The 11732-nt window shown below is 46.1% G+C and overlaps 1 long non-coding RNA gene across 1 annotated transcript; it reads right to left on the bottom strand.

The window, feature by feature from the left end:
* Positions 1 to 7677: 7677 nt before the first annotated feature.
* Positions 7678 to 10964, bottom strand: LOC135383691 (uncharacterized). Its single transcript, XR_010420003.1, has 3 exons — positions 10078 to 10964; positions 8731 to 8787; positions 7678 to 8416 (listed from the first exon to the last, which is right to left on the bottom strand). It is a non-coding gene; the product is annotated as an uncharacterized LOC135383691 (long non-coding RNA).
* Between the last annotated feature and the right edge of the window lie 768 nt (positions 10965 to 11732).

Here is an 11732-nt window from a genome sequence, read left to right as displayed (position 1 = left end):
ATTTAGCAATTTTTGGCCTCCTACGCTTACGAAATGGCAGGTGCCCAGCGTATGATAGCAGATGCCTCGCTTGGAAGGTCGGGGCTAATACAATTTCCTTCGTCGGTACAACATAATCATTACTGAATCTGCGCTTCAGGTACTGAATACCACGATAACTGCGAAGCAGCTTAACCGTAGTTTGACTCAATTAATGCATTTCGGACTGTAGTGTTGTTTGTCCAACTGGTGTGCTAGGTGTCTTTTCGAAATAAATCGCACATTATTCGTACGGAAATTACCAGTAAAATCAAATCAATGCAAAAACGTCATTTGAATTACGCGGAAATATGGAAATATATGGACAACGAACATACAAAATAGATATCTGGCACGTATACAGTGAGACATCCATTAACTTAAAAAAATCAAAAGTTCGTTTGTTGTTAGTTCCTGTCAGATGACCGTAGCTTCCTCTCGAATTTTCTAGAAGTATCGTGATCCGCATATGCTTCAGACGGAGTCGCTTGGAGTGGAAACTGGAGCGCAGACCCCGTTTTCCACGAGGCTCTATGGGTGCCATGAAATAGCACACTATCTTTGCCCGGTATTGGCTGGATATCGGGAATACTGTTCCAACACCAGACCAATATTGGACCGGTATTGCCAATATTGGACCTAGGTGTTGTCCCAAGGGCCAAGCTGTTGTGCTGCTTTGGGGTTATCTCCCTCGGAAGGGTCATACCTCAGTGGCTTCTGTGATCTCGCGTCGTTTTCAGGAAAAACCTTTTCGCCGCAGCAAGCGCTCCAAGTTCTCGGTCCAAGTGTTGGCCCACATTGTACAAGATGGAGTATAAATTCTCCCTCTTGGTGCTAAGCCCATGAAGTTTGTGTGGCGCCATCTACAATCGGATACCAGACTGGAGGTACCTTCTTCCTACATGTATTTGAAGGTACTTCGTATTATCGACGAGCTGAAAAGTGCATGATGGAAGGGAACCATGCGCCCCACCGCTGACAAGGAACCACTCGCCAGAAGCTAACCCTCGGCAAGGAAGCTATCATTGATGTGCTACCGAGTGGGTTGTTACGACTATTAATTAGAAAACGGTGACGTGTCGGTGACGTAAAAACGCAACCATAAGTTCCAGCATTCACTATAGTTGGGTATTTCACGACGACCGTCGTCACAGGCGACGTTGCAGTGGTCAGTGTGTGGATATGTTTTGTTCATCTGAGAGTTCTCCAACATTCGCCAAGATTTCAGCAAACGACACACATAGAACGTGCTCTGTACAAGACAAACATATCTAAGTATAGTTTGCACCGTATCAAAGGTGTGCGCGTCCGTACAACTGTATACATACACGAACTCATCCTGCCCGGAACTAGTACAAGAGTTGGACATGTGAACATGCACGCCTTCTGGTGGTGGTTGTGGTGGTAATAATGATGATGGTGTGGTGTGGAGGCAGCTTGCCGTCGTTAGCCTCACAGCTGTGGGCATCGTCAGAGCATGCCTTCTAGACATGTTGCTCTGTGATTTTACGTCAACAATACGTTGCGCATTTCGCGTGGTATATGGCCAATGCCAACTGGCACGCCAAAGCACACCTTGAAGACGTTCGTCCGCTAAAGCCCTGCTCACCTTCTGCATGACTCGTCGAACATGAGGCTTAAAAATATATATATACGTCCTCGCACACTACTTTTTCCCGTCTGCCGCGCAGACTCGTGGTTCGTTGCAGAGTTAACGGCCATATTTGTATTAACATGTATCTCTGAGCGTGACGTAACAACGTAGGTACACATCGTGCGAACAGAAAGCCAATTCTTTCGCATGCCCGCTCCTCCAACAAAGGGAGCATGAAGGAAGCAGAAAACAGTGGGATTATTTACTTTCGCCACCGTATAAATGCACCTCCTGGGCTTCCCTTTCCACTCACATTCCACTGGAGCCATCGTTTTCTCAGGAGGGGCGTCATTTGTCGGCCAACCTCTTTCACGGCCGCGAGAAACGGAAAAATCAGTCTACGTAACGGAACTCTTGTGTATCGAAAAGGGGGAAAAGAAAATACGCAAAAGGACCATTTTATATGACTTGATATTGTCTCCCGTCGTGTGTGGATTATTGCACTCATGGATAATTCGGGTTAATCGACGACGATTTGTTCAAGGTCATTTTATCAAATTCCCTTTTGTTAATGAAGGGATGGTCCTCCTGCGGCGCAGCTCCTGTGTCTTCTACGCTGAGACTGGGTGGTGATCCCGGTTCGAATCTCCGTGCCGCCAGTGCTGTCCGGGCGTTTTCCCTGGTGGTTAACGTGGTGGCTCCATACGTGCAGCCAAATACTGTAGTTCAGAAACAGCATTTCAGAACTGAGTTTAAACGCTTAGGAGCATCTAGAACTAGATGCTTCTAAGCGTTTCAACCCTATTCTGACTACTTCCTTTGTGGACCTTATGCGAAATGGAGTAACGTTGATATTGAGCGGTCTTCCTACCGTGGACTAGATGGCGTTTTTACATGTTGTCTAAACAAATGCTGTTTGGCATCTAAACAAATGTCGTTACGTCTTAAAAAAAAAAGAAATAATATGTAAGTGAAGCACACTCGAAGTTCCAAACATTGTCGTTCATTGCCCTCTACTGCGGAATGTACACTGAAACCTTCACTATACAGCGAAGTCTAAGCAATTTGCTTCTTCACGTCTTTACACTAATGGCTTTGGAACAGCCTTCAGGTTCAACGTTGCACGTCCCCTCAGAAACGGTTAGTCACAGTGTCACACGTCTAACTGCTTTATCTTGTCTGACACAAAGCTTTTCGTCCGTGTCCTTGGACTGACTGCACCCTGGTGATTTGGACACGGGTCAGCCACCTTGTCTATTCTTACCAAATGTTCCTCTCAATTACATATTCCAGGACACAATAAGGGAAACAAGTGGCTGCCTGAGTGGCTAAATCCTTCTAACTCTAACTCACAGTGGCTAAATGATGCTGCGAGTGAAGGGAGGCAAGCAGCAGAGTTTGCGCTTCCAGGCACGCAGTTTTGTGCCTCGAGTGCAGGAGATTTTACAGCAGGTGGATTATGAGGACGCGAAACAATTAAAGACGTACTTACGCGAACAAAAATGTTTGTATCCGGAGTGTGACACCCGAAACAACAATAAAAGCAAGACGGAAAGATGACAAAAGTACGCAAATAGGAGTAGAGCAGATAATTGTCAGGCCATAGTCATGATTTATTTGTTGTTTGTTTTTGATTTGTTGTTGTTCACATACAATTAAGTTACTTTTACTCCAGAAATGCAACGCTATACCGAGTTATGAACCTGTTCTCATTGTGCAAATGATGATTCCACTAAAAAAAGAATAACGTGCATAAAATTGGCAGATAACTTTACTCGCAACGACTTATAGCCCTCGATACAATTGATGGGACTGACCCAGTGGACAATAGCATCAGCAGGGTATCCTGGGCACAGATGCTGTGAGCATGTTTCGTATTCTCTTGAGGTGTATACGGTGTAACATACGAGACTAATCTGGACCCGTTACTCGTGATGCAAAAGGGAGCTCTTCGAATAATACTATCACTTCATCCCCGTGACTCAGTAACCTTTGCGTTCTCATTGTTAAATTTGCATAACATATGCAGCCTAGTCCGATACAAAATTGCCCTATCAATGCACAAGTTATTTTACTGCTCCTTTGACTATCTTCTCCCGCTTCGACATCGCTACACGACCTATTCTCTAAGGAATAATACTAACACGTTCCAACTTCTTACGCCACGAACTATATACCTACGATCTTTTTTTCACTTGCTTACTTTGGCTGTAATGCCTGGAATGCATTGCCGCATCAGATAAGAGGGATTATCAATTTTAGCTCATTCAAAGGTAATGTAAAAGCACATTTTCTGTCTCGGTGATTGTGACGTTGTGTCATATATTTTGCTTTTCTTGCTTTGCTCCCTCTGCTTTTTGCGTTTGTATAACTTTTTTTTTACTAACACAGTGCTTGTATATTATAGGGACTGTATAGCAGGGTCCACCCTGACAGTCCCGTTCTCAAATCAAGGCCATGATTGTGTGTAGATTAAAGATTCCTTGACTCCTCGAGATTGACCAAGAGAGCTATGTATATAGTGAGCTGCACCGGCACGGGCCCCCATTGACTTCAATCGCCGGACCTACACTCATTACTGGATCACATTATAAGGCGTTCACTTCAAACTTTAGGTGCTTGCACGGGTCACACAACTAAAAGGAAGTCGCAACAAAAGGTAAGACTCGGGATGATCCGCGTACAGACCTTCTTGCCACCTGTTCTTTCTCGGTAAAGGAAAGACATTTCTATAAACAGCAGCCCGTCTGCCCTAACGTCGCACCCGATATGCTTTCACCTGCCGTAACAATAGTTGTTGGCGAGCGGCGCTTGTCAGGGATTCATTCAGCCACGACGATACTCCGCAAGCACAGCTGAATCGCCCCTACGAGGCGACCGACCACGCTGTCTGTGCCGCTATCAACGGTAAGCAACGGAGATTGAAAACGATGAAGAATGAATGATGGCATTTGTCCGATGCTTTTCAAGTGAAGACGGCAACGCAAAAATGGCGATACAGCTAATTATGTAATTACTTTACGAAGCCGGATACTACGGGTTCACGTTGGGGCTTGAGAGCTCTTCAACGAACAATGGGTTTCAAAGGCAAAGGTAGCCCACCTGTAGGGGAAGGTGGGGCAAGATGAGACAGAAATTTGCAGTTGAACATGGAATTTTTATATTTCGTGTTTTTCAAAAAAAAAGAAAACTAGCCATAGGCACATTCTCAGAGGTCTAGAGCTGCTTATCTGTAAATCAGAACGGACGTAGCCGGTTCTAAAACAAACACAGAACAAGAAATTAAAAAATGCAGATCCCTCGAGGACAAGACGAGACATCGCGTGGGGGGGGGGGGGGTTATTGGCAGAAAAGGAGGAAAAGGAAAGATAAAAGGGAAAGGTCAACCATGCAGCACGCCGGCTTGCTATTTCCTAAAAAAATAAAAATAAAGACAATTAAATAACTAATAAATAAAAACGCGTGGGGCAAGATGAGACACGCCGTGGTAAAGAACTATACAAATTAGTTTTTGCAATTCAAGCACCTACACAGCCCCCTTGAGCCCACCGCCTACACTGATGCGCAATAAAACCACACAGAACCTGGTGCTATTTCCCTACACCGTCGTTTGCAAACAAAGCACCGCCGGTCTGATGTGTCGCTGGTCGCTCGCTTGAGTGCACTTCTGCTTTGCTAGAAATATCCTAGGACACAGGAAAATTTGCTGGAAAATCCTAGGCAATAAAAAAAAAAATCAAGGAATCTCTGAGGAACAAGCATAAAGCCGCCTAATAGTTGACTTATCAGTTTCAAATTTTTTTCAAAATTAGTTTTAAATTGCATTAGATTTAAATTATATTAACTTGTCGCGTCTTGGCCCGTGCATATCATCGGATGCATTAATTTTTCAGTTAAACACCGGATAACCAAGAGTGCCCACATTTTGCATATATCTAGATGAATAAATAAAGAAATAGGATGTGGACCTACATTGACAGAGTAAACCTGCGACACGCTGTTGCACAACTGACAAGAAAAAGGACTACAGAAAATCGCGCCTTTTTGCGGGACTTTACATTCCAGGCAGAAGTAACCGATTATTTTCCTCTTCAACGCAAACACCAATCCTGACAATTCCCACGTCCAATAAAGCGGACATGCAACCTGGAAGTCGCTGAGAAGGCGTGTTAGTTTATCTCAATTGGTAGAGCCCTGCACCTGCAATCCAGAACATATGGGTTCGGGTCCTACAGCTGGCTAACCTTTTCAGTGACTTTCATCCTTCATCGTTAATTTCTTAGGCAAATTGAGGCTTTGTATGTATTTGTCCCTTCTATGTTGATCCAGCCTCAGAACATCAGTTCTTTCATGCAGAGCCACCTATGAGTAAAGTTTCAAGCGCATGGAGCAACGCGTCTCTGAGACAGGCGGCGTCGAGCAATAAATGTCTCATCTTGCCCCGTGTCACATCTTGCCCCACCTTACCCTATGTGTTCGACTCCCGCTGCTCCCCGGTTATGTAAACATTTATACAAAAACAGCAAGTCACGATAGGTTCTCCTTTTGGACAAGAGGAGAACCGGTCAAAGAAATGACAAACGGTTGTAAGACATCCATGGGACCAAACTGCTGGCACGTGTTCGCATTGAAAATCAGCAATCCATACTTGTGCATTTTGGCGTGCTTACCACTAAGCTTCACTGAGGCCAAATTGACTCAAATTCGGCATGCGGCACCTGACTGCAGTGTATCGCTACACACGCGACTACTACCGCATCACATCGACTCACAAAGCTACATCCCTGACATACTGTAAACGTATTTTTATTCGCGACGTATTGATTTTCGCGAATCGCTCATTAAACCATTTGAGAAGTTATTCGCGAGTATTTTATTTCGCGATTCCAGGGCTGTTTGCGTCAAGCTGTGTTCGCGAGTACATGATTTTTCGCGATTTTTTAGCGGTCGCGAAATTCGCGAAAATTAATACATCGCGAATAAAAATAGCGAACGTTGTTCTCGTCCTACCCCCTACACTCTTACAAAAAAAAAAGGGTGTACCTTCACTCCTTTCCTTGCCACATATATAACACCCTTTTGGAGAGTACAATTACTCTCAAAAGGGTGTCTCCTCACTCCCACAAGGGAGTAGCGTAACACCTTCTCCCTGCCGGAGGGTAATATTACTCCTGCCTGTTAAAGGGACCGTCGCATCCGTTGCAGTCGATTTCGAAACTGTAGGGTAATTTCCTCCTGGACCACTGACCATGGTATCGAAAATCCACGCGAAATAGTGGCGCAGTTTGACTGTTATTCGACGGAATACATGACCAGAGCAGACGCCGGATGTTGAGAGTATCCCGGAATTCCCTCTCAGGAATTGCAAGAAAACGTCACCCCATAACAACCAATGAGGGCGCGACCTTGAGAAAATTAATGCCGCGGCCGTGCTGACGTGTCATAAGCCGCGTTTACATGAATGCGACAAAAGCGTATCCTGTCGACTTATCGCAAGAAATCCTCTCCGACAGGGCCACGTCAACCAATCCACCGGTCGGGATAGGTACGATGAGGTGCGATAACTCGTTACGATACGCTTCTGTCGCAAGTTCCGAGGCGTCTGGACGACACTTTTCCTCCTTTGACCGGGTATCCGCACGAGCCACTTTATCTGGCGAGATGTCGGCTAGGAGAGCGAGGAGGAAAGCACGAACCAACGAGATATCGCGGAAGAAATGCCAAGCGCATCTGAACGACGTCTGAAGTGACGGCGCTAGCAGACGCAGCTCGTCGGAGAAATGCTGTGGAGCGCGCACAGAATATCTCGGTGGCAGACGCGTGCACGAGAAGGCGTGACGTTGCTCACGTGCACCCAATAAACTATGACGCCGCTCCTGTCGCCCTCGCGCCTCCACCGAGATCTCTCCCGAAAAAGTCGCTCGTGCGGACACTCAGTGAGCGCCACCCTCTCACTCCTCCGCTTAGGGAGTGACGTCACGCCGCCGAAACTTGTGCGGCCGCGGAAGCAGCGCTGATCTTTAAAATTCGTTTATTTAGTATATAAGCACTTCTCGGACGAAAAAATTACTCGGGTAGATTGTCGGCCGATGCCGAATACAGTGGTACCGGTCTCATAGATGGGTTTCCCGTTGCGACCGTCCCTTTAACGGAACCACTTATGGGCCATCTGAAACCTCAGCAACGACGGTATTTCGTGTCTACTCCACGTCTTCAAGGCGTCATGGAGTGCCGAAGATCTGGAAATAAAGTCCGGAATGCATCCATATCGCCTTTCATCATTTCGTCCAGTTAGCCCGATAAGTTGCCTTGGTAAAGTTTTGGAACGAATGGTATTGCATAGACAAGAAAGGTTTCTTGAGGGCCATCGTACCTTTCCCGAAGAGATGCCATTCGTAGATTCGGTCTTCGATCTCCTCATCAGCGTCCAGCAAGCCAAGAGCCAGAAGGAAATAGTCATGGCAGTATTCCAGAACGTCAAGAGAAAATATGATACCGTCAGTCATACCCTAGTTCTGCGCGTATTGTTGAAGTTGGTGTACCCCACAGAATTTTCTTGTGATTGACTGATTTTTTATGACACAGAAAACCTTCATCCGCACGCAAGAAGGGGTCACGCCGAAAGTCGGGTTGACTCACGAGGTACCACAAGGAAGGAAGCAATATACTTTTTAACGTTGTAATGGCGGGCGTGAAGTCCTGCACTGCGCCCACAGCCACATCTATCCTGATTCCTGATGACGTCTGCATCTGGACCACCAATCCACCACCAGACCACCAATACAACGTCGCCGTCAGCACTTTCTGGATAGAATTGGGCGGTATGTAACAGAGGCAGGCATAAACATATATCAACAACAACAACAAAAAGATCGTTGGCCTTTACTAGGCCAGTTTTTCCTTGGCAGTACGACGCTCAGACAAGTTTAACAGCATAGGTTCCTGGGTGTCATCCTAGACACTCCAACTTGTCTGAAAGTAGTAGTTCGACTACCTGGACACAATGGCAACCGGTGGATCTCCGTTAGAAGTCATTTTGCCGGTGCCACGTGGGAAATTAATGAGAAGTTTCTTCTGACCATTCACTAAAGCGTTAGTCCGACTGTTGTGTAGCCTACCTGTCTTGCACGACATTTCGCAGGCGCGAGAACAGCGGCTTCGGTGTCTCCCGAGGGCTGCGAAAATGCGGACGGTGATATAGTAGAGTCTCGAAATGCGGATAGAACTCTTACGGCGGACAATATGGCAGCGGATATCATGCTTAGCAGATATGATGGCCACACTTCAGCTTTATTGAGTGCAGTTTTTACTGAGTGATCCACCAGGTGGGAATGCTCATCGTCCTGCTATTGTCGCCCCACCATGCGCTAGGTACCGCATGGGTACCGTCTCTCACACCGCACTTCATCAACGTCGGCTGAGCTCTATGTTGGTGGGCTATATACAAGCTCCTGTTTTGTCAACGTAATATATCGCATGACACTTCGCGGGTCTGGGTAGTCTACATGAATTCAAAGGCCGCTCTGCAATGCGTATCCAACAGGGGGTCGCTCGCTCCCAGTGGGTCCTAGACTCCCAGGTCACTCTGATTTAATCAGCACTGAAGAAGCCGACAGGGTGGGCACGGTTGCACATCAGTCCCGAACGGTCGTGCCAATTGTGATGTCGATAGGAGACAGGAGGTATGAGACTCCCAGCCACTGGCTTGGAGTCGGCACATCACTGACAGGTCCCTCATGCACACGGTGGAACCAAATTTGTCTTTTTCTGTTCTACTCTGTTTTTTAACTTAGCTACCACCCAACTGCACAAACATCGCCTCAATATAGCCTTCACTCTGCAATCTAAATACAGGATTTTATACTGTGATAAAAGCTTGTTCTTCAAGTGTGGTGTCCTGGCGAACTTTGAGCACGTCCTCATAGAATGTGAGCGCTATGCAACGGAGAGTACGGTACTCCTTGCTCATTTGAGTACTGTAAGGAGGAAGCCATAAAATATGGCTGTAACAATGCGCTTACCAGAACCTTGTCGAAAACCGTTGACGTGCTTATGGAGTTCCTGGTGACAGCCGGTTTGCTGCAGACGCTTGAGTTTTATACTCTGTTTTCCAATAGGCCTCGGTGCTTCTTTCCGTATTTTTTTTATTCATTTAATTCTCCATTTTCAAGGTAATTAAAGCAAGAAAGTTTAGTTTAAAGGTAATGAATGTAAGATATACGTCATGAAGAGAAATATTAAATGAAATTAAAGATTACCGAAGGTAACTGCAGGTTACCGGAGGTAATTAAATGTAACTAAAGGTAATTAACGTAAATTAAAGGGAAATTGAAAGTAATTAGAGCAAGTAAATGTAACTAAAGCGAATTAAATGAAATTCAAAATTACCTCAGGTAACCTGCGTTACCTTCGGTAATTAAAGGGAGGCAATTGAAGCTAATTAAAGGCTAATTAAATGGACTTACATATAGTAATTGGAAGTGCCGAACTGGAAGTCAAGTATAGTCCAAAAGTCGATACCGGAAGTCGGGTTTAGACCGGAAGTGGGTACCCGGAAGTCAAATATAGACCGGAAAAGGCGCTTAATGCAACGCTTATGCAGTGCGCTTGAAGCGCTTGCATTCCAACAGAGAAGAACGTAGATATTCACGCACCGCTCTCCTGACGTCTTCGTCGGAACCAATCTTCCCGCCACAAAGACCCTTCTTGAGGCCGTCGAACATGTGATATTCCGACGACGCGAGGTCAGGTGAATATGGCGGACGTAGAAGAAACTCAGATGGAAGATCACGGATGGTTGAAGTAGTCATACGTTGTTCATACGTGACCGGTCATGTTGGAGCAATCCACTCTTTGCGAGCAGTCCACAACGTTTTGTTCTGGTGGCGGGCTTTAATTATGATGCCAGGAAATCTCAGTATGTTTCGTTGTTCACTGTTTATCCCCTTGGCAGTGAACGTTCACCAACTGTATACCATGATGATCCCCCCAAAAATGGGGTTTCGGTAGCTTCGGCCGCTACAGCGGTGTGCTGCGGGTTACCAGGCCGTGGCGTCCAATTCATGTTAGGGTTGCCTCCTGCGAGCTTACCATTCATTCATGCACTTGTTCCAGTGGTACATCTATGCAGGCAGCGCAGGCACTACCATACTGTGCCTTCGTGCGACGGTGGATGCCAATGGGTTTCACACTTTCACTCACAAGGAAACGGATGATTGACCATTGCTCCTTTCTTGGTGCAAATCGAAGCGAGGCAGCCATTTGTAACCAGTGGTCGCGTGATTGCACGAGCCACGCGGAGGTCGCAAAACACAACATATACGGGGTAGAAGACCTGGGGCCCGATCTTCAACTTGTCGTTATCCCATAATGCGCGCGTTGAATGCATCACTTTGGCTCGTGATTTGCCACCAGCTCTTGCACGAGCCTACCAAAGCGGCTTTGGAGCGTGCGAACTTTCAACGATAACGATCGCCATGTGAAAGTTCAAGACCGGGGCTTTGCACTAGCACCCGCAGCAAGAATAATCAGTATGAGACACAGTCGGAGTTCAATTAATTCGGAGTTTTAAGGTTATTTATTGTATTTTGCGTCACATTGCGTCGTATTTTGCGTGACAGTTCCCGAATGTAGTGTGCTCATATCACGTGGTAAAAAATATGTGTTGGAGGTTTTTTTTCATGCTCCTTTAAGATCCCCAGCAAGTCCCAGCAAGTTCCTTATAGCACATGAGAGCCATATTTTTCTTGTTACCATAAGGAGGACTGCTATCAAATTATTCGGGCGATACCGCACTCTCTAGAGGGCCAGCAAAACGGATATGCAGAATATACTTACTTCTAATATTGCGTAAGGTGGAAAGTGGATTACGAAACTGGACGAAAGGAGGCAGGCGTCAGACCATTAGAGATGCTGGTGCCAACACTTTTGCTGGATGCTTCTAATAGTTGTGAGCTACTAAACACGTACTTGAGTGGAACTGCAGCAAGGGACGCGGACAAGCGTGTTAAAACATAAACGACAGGGGACCTGCTAGCGGGGTAGTTGGCTGAAGTACATAATTGAAGTAGAACTGCAGCAAGGGACGGCGGACAAGCGGGTTAAAACATAATTTAACGGG

This window comes from Ornithodoros turicata, chromosome 2 (genome assembly GCF_037126465.1).
Source record: "Ornithodoros turicata isolate Travis chromosome 2, ASM3712646v1, whole genome shotgun sequence".
Taxonomy (NCBI): Eukaryota; Metazoa; Arthropoda; class Arachnida; order Ixodida; family Argasidae; genus Ornithodoros; species Ornithodoros turicata.
Note: the sequence above shows the minus strand (reverse complement) of the source record. Positions and strands in the feature narration are given on the sequence as shown.